The sequence below is a fragment of the Mus caroli genome, unplaced genomic scaffold, assembly GCF_978045245.1.
Source record: "Mus caroli unplaced genomic scaffold, Mus_caroli_1 scaffold_5, whole genome shotgun sequence".
Lineage (NCBI taxonomy): Eukaryota > Metazoa > Chordata > Mammalia > Rodentia > Muridae > Mus > Mus caroli.
In genome coordinates this window covers 142651057-142661589 of record NW_028227260.1, presented here as the reverse complement: position 1 = coordinate 142661589, position 10533 = coordinate 142651057, and positions in this window count along the sequence as shown.

The following is a 10533-nucleotide window of genomic DNA, read 5'->3' as shown; positions in this document are numbered from 1 at the left end:
AAAGTTTGAGCTCAGCTTGGCCTATGTAACTAGAATTAAGCGATTAGTTAAGCTCCATGGAAAGTTTTTTTTCTCACAGAGTATATTCCTTTACTGGAACACTATGTGAAAAAATATTCATGGATTATGAAGAAATGTGTTAATTCTCAAACATTTTAAATATTGCTTCTTAACTCTATTTCAAATTAAAATAGTATGGAGAAAAAATTATCAGCTGCCTCCTTGCCATGTGGCTGCAACAAAATGGCTTTTCATAATATGTTTTAAAAAATTGCCATAGAAATATAAAACTATGAGCTTTATTACTAATTTTTACTTGGGATTTATTTTATTTCCTTATATCTTCCAAATGTGGTATTTTTTAAATAACAGAATAATATGACCTTAGATTTCAAAAGCAAGCAACATTTATTAGAACAATAAAATTATTTGCCCTGAGAGCAGAATTTTTCTCCCAAAACAGATATAAATCTCAATAGCTCCTCAGATAGAGATGAATGGTCACAAGCCCCTCCTTAAAAATACTGGGATTTTGAGGGACTGATTTTGTGTGAGTCTTATGCAGATAGCCTTAGCAGCTGTGAGCTCATGTTTGCAATGGCATGTCATATCCAAAAGAGAAAATTCCACAGCCCTTCTCTTCTCATCCTTACATTTTTATCACTCCCCCGCCCTCTGTGATAGACCTTGTGTTGAGGCTGTTGACACAGATGTTCTATTAAGAACTAAGCACTCAAAGTCACTTATTCTTATCACTTTGACCAGTTATTCCTCTGGGCATTAACCACTGACCATTAAAAAAAGTAAAGTCTTTTTGAAGACTTTTGACCATATCTATATTACCAGGAATGAAATTCTTCCTAAAGATCAGACCTTTAATCCAATCAGAAAATGGCTGGGTACGCCATGCCACTGTTGTACAGAGGGCACATCTTGTTTGGCAGGGCAGTATTCCAGCATGAAACAGTCAGTTGATGTCTTTTTCTCCCAAACAGCTTATATTGCACTTTTCATCACTATGGAAACTAACCAGTAGGGAGGAAGTTTTCCCATTTTTAATGGGTTGTTCTGCAACTAAAATATGCAGTGTCTTTAGCAATAAGGTTTTACCATAATAGTTACAGTAACCAAGAGCAATGGTAATAGCATGTGTTGCTTAGAAGGCCTCTGGGCCTACCTGACCATAGGAAGGTATCCCATTTCTTGCACTGATATTTTCCCTTAATAATCCACATTTACTGGGAGTATTGTCCATCTATGTAGGGTACCTGAACTTAAATTCCCTTCTAAAATTTTATTTTAAATTATCTTACAAATATTGTGTTTCCATGGGCTTTCTCATCTATCTTTAGTTTTGGTTAACTTATCTCATCCTCTCTAATCCCATATCCCTCTCCCATTCCAGGCTTAAACCCTTAACACCCAGTATTCTCCTCCAATTTACTTAATATCACACGTGTTCTATACCATCCCCTCCATCCACTAACATCCCTTATCTTCATCCTTCTCAAGAGACTTTTCTGGGTTCCTTATCTCTAAAGACACTTCAAGTTAAAAATACAGTTTTTAAAAATAAGGTCTAATTCAGCCCAGACTGGTCTCCAATTTGCTCTGTAGCTAAGGGTGGCTTTAAATTTTTCATTCTCCTTCCCGTGTCTCCCAAATAGTGGAATTATAAGCCAGTATACTTAGTATTCTTAATATCCATAGTGTAGAATAAGCATGTGGAGAAACTAGAACTGGATGATGACTGGAGGGAAGTAAAATAGTACTACCATTTTGGAAAACAGTGCTACAGTTTATTAAAACAATAAACTAAATAGAAAACCAGAATGTCATCTTAAATATGTCTTTTCACTCCTGGGCTGCTGATCCTGGGTACTGAAGGCTGAGACAGCCATAAAGAGCAAGCCAATAAACAGCAGTTCTCCTGCTTCAGTTCCTGCCTGGAGATTCCCATCCTTTTTGTTTTCCTAACCTGACTTCCCTCATAGATGGAGTTTGACCTGAGAGCTGTTATCTAAATAAACTCTTTCCTCCCAGGGTGCTTTGATCTTGCAAAGAAAGCAATCTAGGACAGTCTCTTTGACACAAACTATCTTTGAGTTAAAGGCAACAAAGAAGCAGCAAAATGAAGATCTCTCTCTAGCTTCCCTCTTTACTACCTAAGAACAGATCATGCTTCACTGATGAACATTTTTTTTCAGCTCACAGAACACTGAAGGAACATAAAAACAAGATTTATCTCAGGATGGCAGACCTGGTATGGTGAGTTATACCTATAATCCTAGTACTAGAGGGCTGAGAACTGAAAGACTACAGAAAGTTTGAGGCCAGCCTGAGATACACAGTGAGTTCCAGGTCAGGCCAGTGCTACAGAGTGAGATCCTGGTTCAAAAGCAAATAAACCACCACGACCAAAACAAAATTAAACAAAACAAAATGAAAAACAACTGTGTTTCATTAGGATCTTCCAATGTATTTTCCTCTCAATAATTTTTCACCTTTAGGAGCCCCAAATCTCTTTCCTTTACCCTAACATTTCTTCATAAGTCTCTCTCTCCCCTTCTCTCTCTCTCTCTCTCTCTCTCTCTCTCTCTCTCTCTCTCTCTCTCTCTCTCTCTCTCTCTCTCACACACACACACACACACATACATATCTTGAGAACTTTGAGTTCTCCCATGTGATGTGCTCTGCACATATAACAGTTAATTTTTTTGAAGTTAATCTGTCTTTTACTATCGCTTTTGTGCCAATTTAAATCTTATGAGAACTGAGTAGAAATTCTTTCTTCCTCAACAAATATCTACTATATGAAGTATCTACTCCAATTGTAGGTACTTATCCAAGTGAAATGAGCATATAAGCCCATACAAAGACTTGTATACAGATATTCATAGTAACACTACTTGTAATAAGAGAAACTCAAATTACACAAATGTCCATAAGGAGGCAAGTGGATAAAAAAATTATAGGATATCTATAATTGTCAATATTTACAAACATCCACTACTAACAATAAAAAGTGAGTTATTACTATATAACAATTATTTTGTTTAAAAATACTTATGCCAAAGGAAAATCAGATAACAAAAAGTTTCATTTGATTCAATATATACAAAATTTTTTAAAAATTCAAATAAATACAGCAGAAAGATCAGTGGATATTTGGATCTCCAACTCAAATATGCCCCAGCAATGAAAACACAACTCAATATGAGTATATGCTGTGTGCCTAGATTGGGCAGATCTACCACTACACTACCATCTTCTACATGCTATGAGACCCCTTATAACTTATGAATTCTCCAGGCCATGTGCTTCTGCTCTGCTTTTCTTCTTCTTCCTCTTCCTCTGCGCTCTGCATTCCCCTCCCCATCTCTCTCTAACCTCCTTCTTTTTATTTCTTTCCACTCCACCTTCCCCTTTATCTGCCCAATCATCAGCTCTCCTTTATTTTAGAAATTAATGTAGGAAGAAGGTTTACAAGAAATCACCTGAGTGCTGACTTATTCCTTGTTCACAACCTCTTACAGGAGAATGGCTATGTACAACATTTATTTGCCAGTTAAATGTACTGGTTGGGTGGGAGAAGGGAGTAAGAAAGTAGCTCAAAGAAATGTAAGGGGCTAGTATGTTATCTTTCTTTCCTTTTAGTTTTCTCTCATTTTTGATTTATTTTGCAGTGAATTTGAACAGGCTGGCTTTGAACTCATAATCCTCCAGCTATGCTTTCCCAGTACTGGTATTACAGGCATGAAGCATCACATTCAGAACAAGAATCCTCGGTTTCTTAATTCTTATGTATATATATACATATATTTTATATATATATATATGTATATATATTATATATAATAATATATAATATTATTATATTATAGCCCTGGCTTCCATCATAAGCACTACAATGTATGTTGATGTGTGTGTGTGTGTGTGTGTGTGTGTGTGTGTGTGTGTGTGTGGTGTCTGAATGTCTGCCTGGTCATGTCTGGAGGTGTCCAAGCACCACCAGAAGGCTACTTAGGGGAGGCAGAACACAGTCCTTGATAGGAGTCCTGCCCGTGCTTTTCTGGGTGAGAAACATCGAGGTATGGGATAGATGTTGTGGTTCCCAGATTCCTGTGTATCCAGATGCCACTGGAGACATCAGGGAGTTGAGAAAGGTGGTAGGCAGGTCATCACTTTCCTATGCTCCAGGCAGAAAGTGGGTGGCAGGATGGGTGCTGAATCTGTTTGGTTCCTAGTGAGTGCATAAAGAGTACAAAGAGGCAAAAAGAGAGAAGGCCTTCTCTGGGGAGATTTAGGCATGGCTCTTCAGGATGAAGCACTCCTCCCCCAGATGATCCTTGATGAAGAAGACAGTCCTTGCTTGTCCAAACTTGCTTTATCTGCTGACAGATCTTAGTCATAGTGAACCAGGGATTAAATACCTTTTGTGGAAGTAATGCCCAGGAAAGGAAGCTCATTGACCAAACACTTGGGGCTTATCTAGATACCTCATTAATATGGAGAACCCCAAGTTTTCATGCTATATGACCAATTGTCATGTGACTCTCAGTGGAGTGTCATGGTTATGTGCTCCAGATCAGGTAGTTTGGCAGGGAGCTGACCTCACACCTACCATTCTCAATTCTGAGATTTCCCAGGGTTTAGGCTGCCTCAACCTTACCAGTTCTTCTGTCTGGTGGTACAGTCCACTTGCTCCACATGTGTGTAAATGTAACTTTTATTCAGCTAATGAAATTGTCATCTTGGGGGGTTACTGCTGAATAAGCTCCCATTTTCTTTCTCTCTCTCTCTCTCTCTCTCTCTCTCTCTCTCTCTCTCTCTCTCTCTCTCTTTCTTTCTTTCTTTCTTTTTTTCCAGAGCTCTGGAGGGCTGACCCACTTCAGCTGTTCTGGCTGAAATTTTTCTCCAAGCTGACTGATTCCATCTGTCTTCTCTCAGAACAGCTGACTTTTTTGCTTATGTTGGCATCAAACTAACTATAGCAGTCTATTCTAATCTTCTACCTCTTTCTTATTTCTTTGGCTTCAATTGCCTCTTTTGACATGCACTGAACTGCAAAATCTCAGGAACAAACTCAACTCCACTGCAGGTACTGACTCAACTGAACTGTGCTCTCTGTGCTACTGCTCTTAAATAGCTTCTCTTTCATGTCTTTTCTCATGAAAGTTGAGTGTATCCTATCTTTGACTTATTCTGTCAAATCTTTCTCTGATTCATCACTTTGTTTGCCCTTCAATTACATGTCACTTTCAAACATTGCTGCTTCCTTCTACAAACTAACCCTACCTACATTGTTTGGAATTAAAGGTATGTACTAAGGGCTTATCATATTCCAACCAAAGGAATTAAAGATGTATATTAAAGGTGTGTCTGTCTGTATTCCAGCTGGATTACATAGACCTAGAAGGTCTTTGGATGATATCTCCTATCAGAGCAGCCATGTTGCTGAATCAAAATTCCTCTACATGTCTGTGATTACTTATTTTTATATAAAGAGATATAAAATTTATACAAAAATTTTAAGGAATAACTTAGGAAGACATGTTAGGAGTAGTAATAGAAGTGGAAGAATCTACTGAAAGAAACAGTCACTATTTGACCAAGTTTTTATCAAAATATGAACAATACAGTAATCAGAAATTTGTTGAGAACAAAGTAAATGATTCCAATAATAAAATATTCACCTAAATGTAATGTGAAGTTCTTCTATATTAGAGAAAGAATATGAAAAAGAACCTAGTATGGTACTGCACACCTGTAATTCCACTGAAGGAGTTAAGTAGGATGATTGCAAGTTCAAGTCCAACCTAGGATATATATCAAGATTCTGTATATATCAAACTTCTGTATGAAAGAAAAAGGACAAGGAAAATGAAGAAGTAAAAGTAGAAGGAGGAGGAGAAAGAGGAGGAGAAAAAGAAGAGGAAGAGGATGAGAAGGAAGAAGAAGAAGAAGAAGAAGAAGAAGAAGAAGAAGAAGAAGAAGAAGAAGAAGAAGAAGAAGAAGAGGAGGAGGAGGAGGAGGAGGAGGAGGAGGAGGAGGAGGAGGAGGAGGAGGAGGAGGAGGAGGAGGAGGAGGAAGGGGAAGGGGAAGGGGAAGAAGAAGAAGAAGAAGAAGAAGAAGAAGAAGAAGAAGAAGAAGAAGAAGAAGAAGAAGAAGAAGAGGAGGAGGAGGAGGAGGAGGAGGAGGAGGAAGGGGAAGGGGAAGGGGAAGGGGAAGGGGAAGGGGAAGGGGAAGGGGAAGGGGAAGGGGAAGGGGAAGGGGAAGGGGAAGGGGAAGGGGAAGGGGAAGGGGAAGGGGAAGGGGAAGAAGAAGAAGAAGAAGAAGAAGAAGAAGAAGAAGAAGAAGAAGAAGAAGAAGAAGAAGAAGAAGAAGAAGAAGACAAGAAGATCTCCTAGAATTTACAGTGGGTGCTCACCTGACAAACCATAGGTTATTATATAAGCCAGAATAAGTGGTTGTGGATGCATGTGAAAATACAGACCAACCTGGAAAGGCTCTTAGTAAAATTGTTCTTGTGACCAATTTGTCTAAGCATGCATTAATGGTTAAAATTTTAAACTCAGTTGTGATATTTTACAACTTACTTAGTGATTTGGGCCAGAGAGGAAAGGAGGACAGAGGTGTAAGAGAGATAGAAAGCAAGTAAAAAAAGATTAGAAGCCTAAGGGTTTTCCATCTCTGACTTGATGTGCCAGGAAGCTGATATCTTAAATGAATTAGGATTATTGCATCACATCTTTGAAGCAAGGGGATAATCCTATTGAATATATCATCTCCTCTGAGGCAGTTTTAGAACTGCTGATTCAATCTAAATCTTCTCTGATACTCCTGGTGAATGAGCTTGAGATGGTTTGATGTACAGGATATTTAGATTTTGTCTTAATGATCTTCATGTAAACGTTATGAAATGATTCCATTGAAATGTCCTGACATGGCAAATGGCAAGCATTAACAGAGATACAAGTTTGAAACAGGCAAGAAAGTGACCAAAACAAACAATACAATACACAAAAAGGTGACAGGAGGTAGAAAACCCTAAATATTCTTTTAGGACATAAAAAAAAAAAACAACAACAAAGAAAGTGTATTGCTTACAAAGGCAGACACTTGGCAATGAGTGGAACTCACAATATTTACTAATAAAATCATATCCATAAAATATTATTAATAACTGAATATAGAAAACTGAATAGAAATATCCAGGTTAAATTATATATATAGAGAGAATAAAGCCTAGGGAACAACAAAAATAAAAATGTGGAATTATAAAGTATCATGCTTCTATTATTGGAATAGAGAACATATGCTGAAGGTAAAGAACCTCACTTGGAGATGGGACATTGTCATAACAAAATTAACTTAAATATAGAGACTCCTCAGATATTACCAATAGAACCCAGAGAGATTAACAAGAAAAGATAAGCAAATATGTAATACTAGGATGCCTCATATACACATCTGTCCATGCATAAGTCCAACTCCCACCTCAAAAATAATAAAAGAGTTTATGCTAAAGCCAAATATGAGTGTCTACTGACAGGAAACACAGATTTTCTTGACTTTAAATACCATTATCTAAAATGGTAATAGTTTGATAAAGTTTGCCCAGTCATTGAACAAAAGAAAGCCATAAATCAAATCATTTTAAAAATACATAAGTGTAGCTGCCTGCAGCCATGGGTTACTGCATTCCTGAAAGGAAAGATGGGGCTGTATGGGATGGACAGCAAGAGAAGAATGAAACCAAGACAAAATTTCTGATCAAGGCCAAATGTTTACTTATGAGTCTGAGCTTATAAAGGGGGGAAACCCATCCCCTACTTTGCCAGTATCTCCTCTCTATATCAGGATCTCATCAGGCAAACAGGTTCAACCTCTCAGCAGGTATTGGGGTCTTGGAGGAAGCAGCAGAGGTGTCAGGACAATATACTTCAAGAGCACTCTCGGGCCCACGGTCATAATACCACACAGGGGTAGAGGACCGTGGCGCCCCGAGTAGCTGGATAAGGGGGTATTTAAAGGAAGAAACCACAACTCAAGGAAGTGGGGAGGGCGTTGTTGGAAAATACCAAAGGTACCAGTTAAGAGTCACAAGGAAGTGAAAAGTCACAAGTGTCACAAGGAATACCTGGTAAAATTGTTCAGGTTATCTCTTAAGACAGTTTCTAAGAGCCCCTAACAATAGCACATTCTTTGAATTAACACTCTTTGAACACAGAAAGCAGGTGGGTGGAGGAATGTCGCTATCTGTTTTATGATTAGCATACCTTGGAGCACTGAGTCACAAAGGTCACCTTCCCAAGCCTGGGCCTAAAGGCCTAGAATTTTGTTTTTACGTTATACATTTTCAGTAATAGTCACAAGGTTGGATGTTAGGTTGTGCATAGAAAGGACAATGAGTAGTTGGCTACTAATGAGGCTAAAGAAAGCAAGACACTTTGGCTCTGAACCTGTAATATTTTGCTGCTTAACAATTCCTGAAGTTTTAACCAATCAAACAGGTTTGTAGAATCTTTAATATAGGTTTGTTTTTTGTTGTTGTTTTGTTTTTTTCTGAGAACTTCAATTCACTTGTAGATTTTATATATATATACTGGTCAAATGAATAAATTTCAAGCCTTTTTGTTTAAGCTTACATAGTATTGTTATCTGAAACAGAAAGAGAAGCCTGGGGAGGGCAAATAAGATGTCAAGTGTAGCCTCCCTCAGCCTTGAAACAGGCTGATTCAGACTTTGCTGCCACTGAATATGAGATCACCTGGGGTGTAGCCTTCTTACTTAAATGGCTATATTGTTATGCCAACTACCACTGCTCTTCTCCAAGACTGCTACCTGCTGAGAGACCCTTGAGACATTCTGGAGACACATCCTATCCTGCACATCGCCTATGGGTTGGTCTAGGCACCAAGAATGGATTGGCGGTGGATGGGCCTTCCCCCTTTATAAGCACAGTCTCTTCGTGAACTTGGGGGCCTTGATCAGAGAAAAATTTGTCTTGGCCTCATTCTTTTCCCGCTGTCTAGTCTCTTTCAGCCCCAGCCTGCCTTTCCGGAGTACCTGGTTCATGTAAGCCGTGGGCGGCTTACAGTTACAGTCAAGGACAAGCATGGTAAACAAGAGTAAGTTTTATTACATAGCGCTAAGTTGGTGTTTCATTATTGATAACAGGATCTAACAATATGGCTTTCCTCTTTATGAGAGAGACAGAGAGAGATAGAGAGACAGACAGATAGACAGACAGACAGACAGACAGACAGAGAGACAGAGAGTACAAGTGAAGTCATTCTATGTAGATGTAATTTCTCCTACAGAGGAAAGCCTGTTTCTCCTGTAATACTCTCTTCTCAAACTAATCGTTTCAAGAGCCAATCACAGTGGCATGGATCTCTAATCCATAGCAATTGAGAGAATGAGGCAGGAATATAGTGAGTTCCAAGCAGATCCTCTCCCTGGCCAAATTGAGTTCAGAATGATCATTATGCCAAAGAACATCTTTTGGGACACCATATATAGTCTCTTGCAGTCACTGTACATTGGAATATCCTGGTACTCTACACTGAATTGCAAAACAGAGATAATATAAAATCCAAGTTACTAATACAAATCCAAAATAGAAGTGTTTCTACAGGAATTACTGGAAACCTTGCAGTTGTAACTATGTAACCTAAAGATAATTTAGTAGAAAAAAAAAATTAGATCAAAATGTTGAAAGGGCTGCTGGATGATTTCTGTAAAACCTAGAAGTATTTATAAGCAAACAATGCCTGTGACATATTCAACTTGGCACATTTGTGCTTTGTTCTCTAATTATGGGCAAATGCAATCTCAAAAATGACAGTAGGAAAAGCAATAGATATGGATTTGTCTGTCCCTAGAAATTCTTATTTCTAGGAACACTTTTCATGGAAATTATTACCTCCATGTCTCAATAGAGCCAAACCACTATTCTGATCATTTAGAGAATACCAGCTAAAGAGGTCATTACCACTAGAAATCAATAGGCTTTAAAACAAATCAACAACTGGTGAGTCTTGGCTGACTATTTAAGGAAGATTATTGTAATGGTTTCTGTGCCACAGTCTGGATAGCAATGCATCTAAATGAACAAAACTATCTAGAATTACATATTAAAACACAGTAAAGTATTAAAAGTTTCATAGTAAAATAATATAGATGATTTTAACTAGTAACTGAAATATCAAGATCTCTAAGTGGGGATTTTCATAAATTTTGAAACATCCTGCTGATTATAAAAGTATTTCAAAAGACTGCTGTATAATATTTAATGCCTGAGATTTTTTTGAGCTAAAGCTGGCCTCAAATTCAAGGAGATTCTCCTTCCTCAGAATCCTGAGTGCTGATTTTATAAGCATGTGGCACCACCATACCTAGCTAACATTTTATTTTTTAAGAACAGAGATCCTGGTAATAGAAAGATAGTTCAGTGGTTGAGAGCACTTGCTAGTCTTACAGAGAATTAGGGTTCCCAAATCCCACATCAGGTTACAGACAACTCTC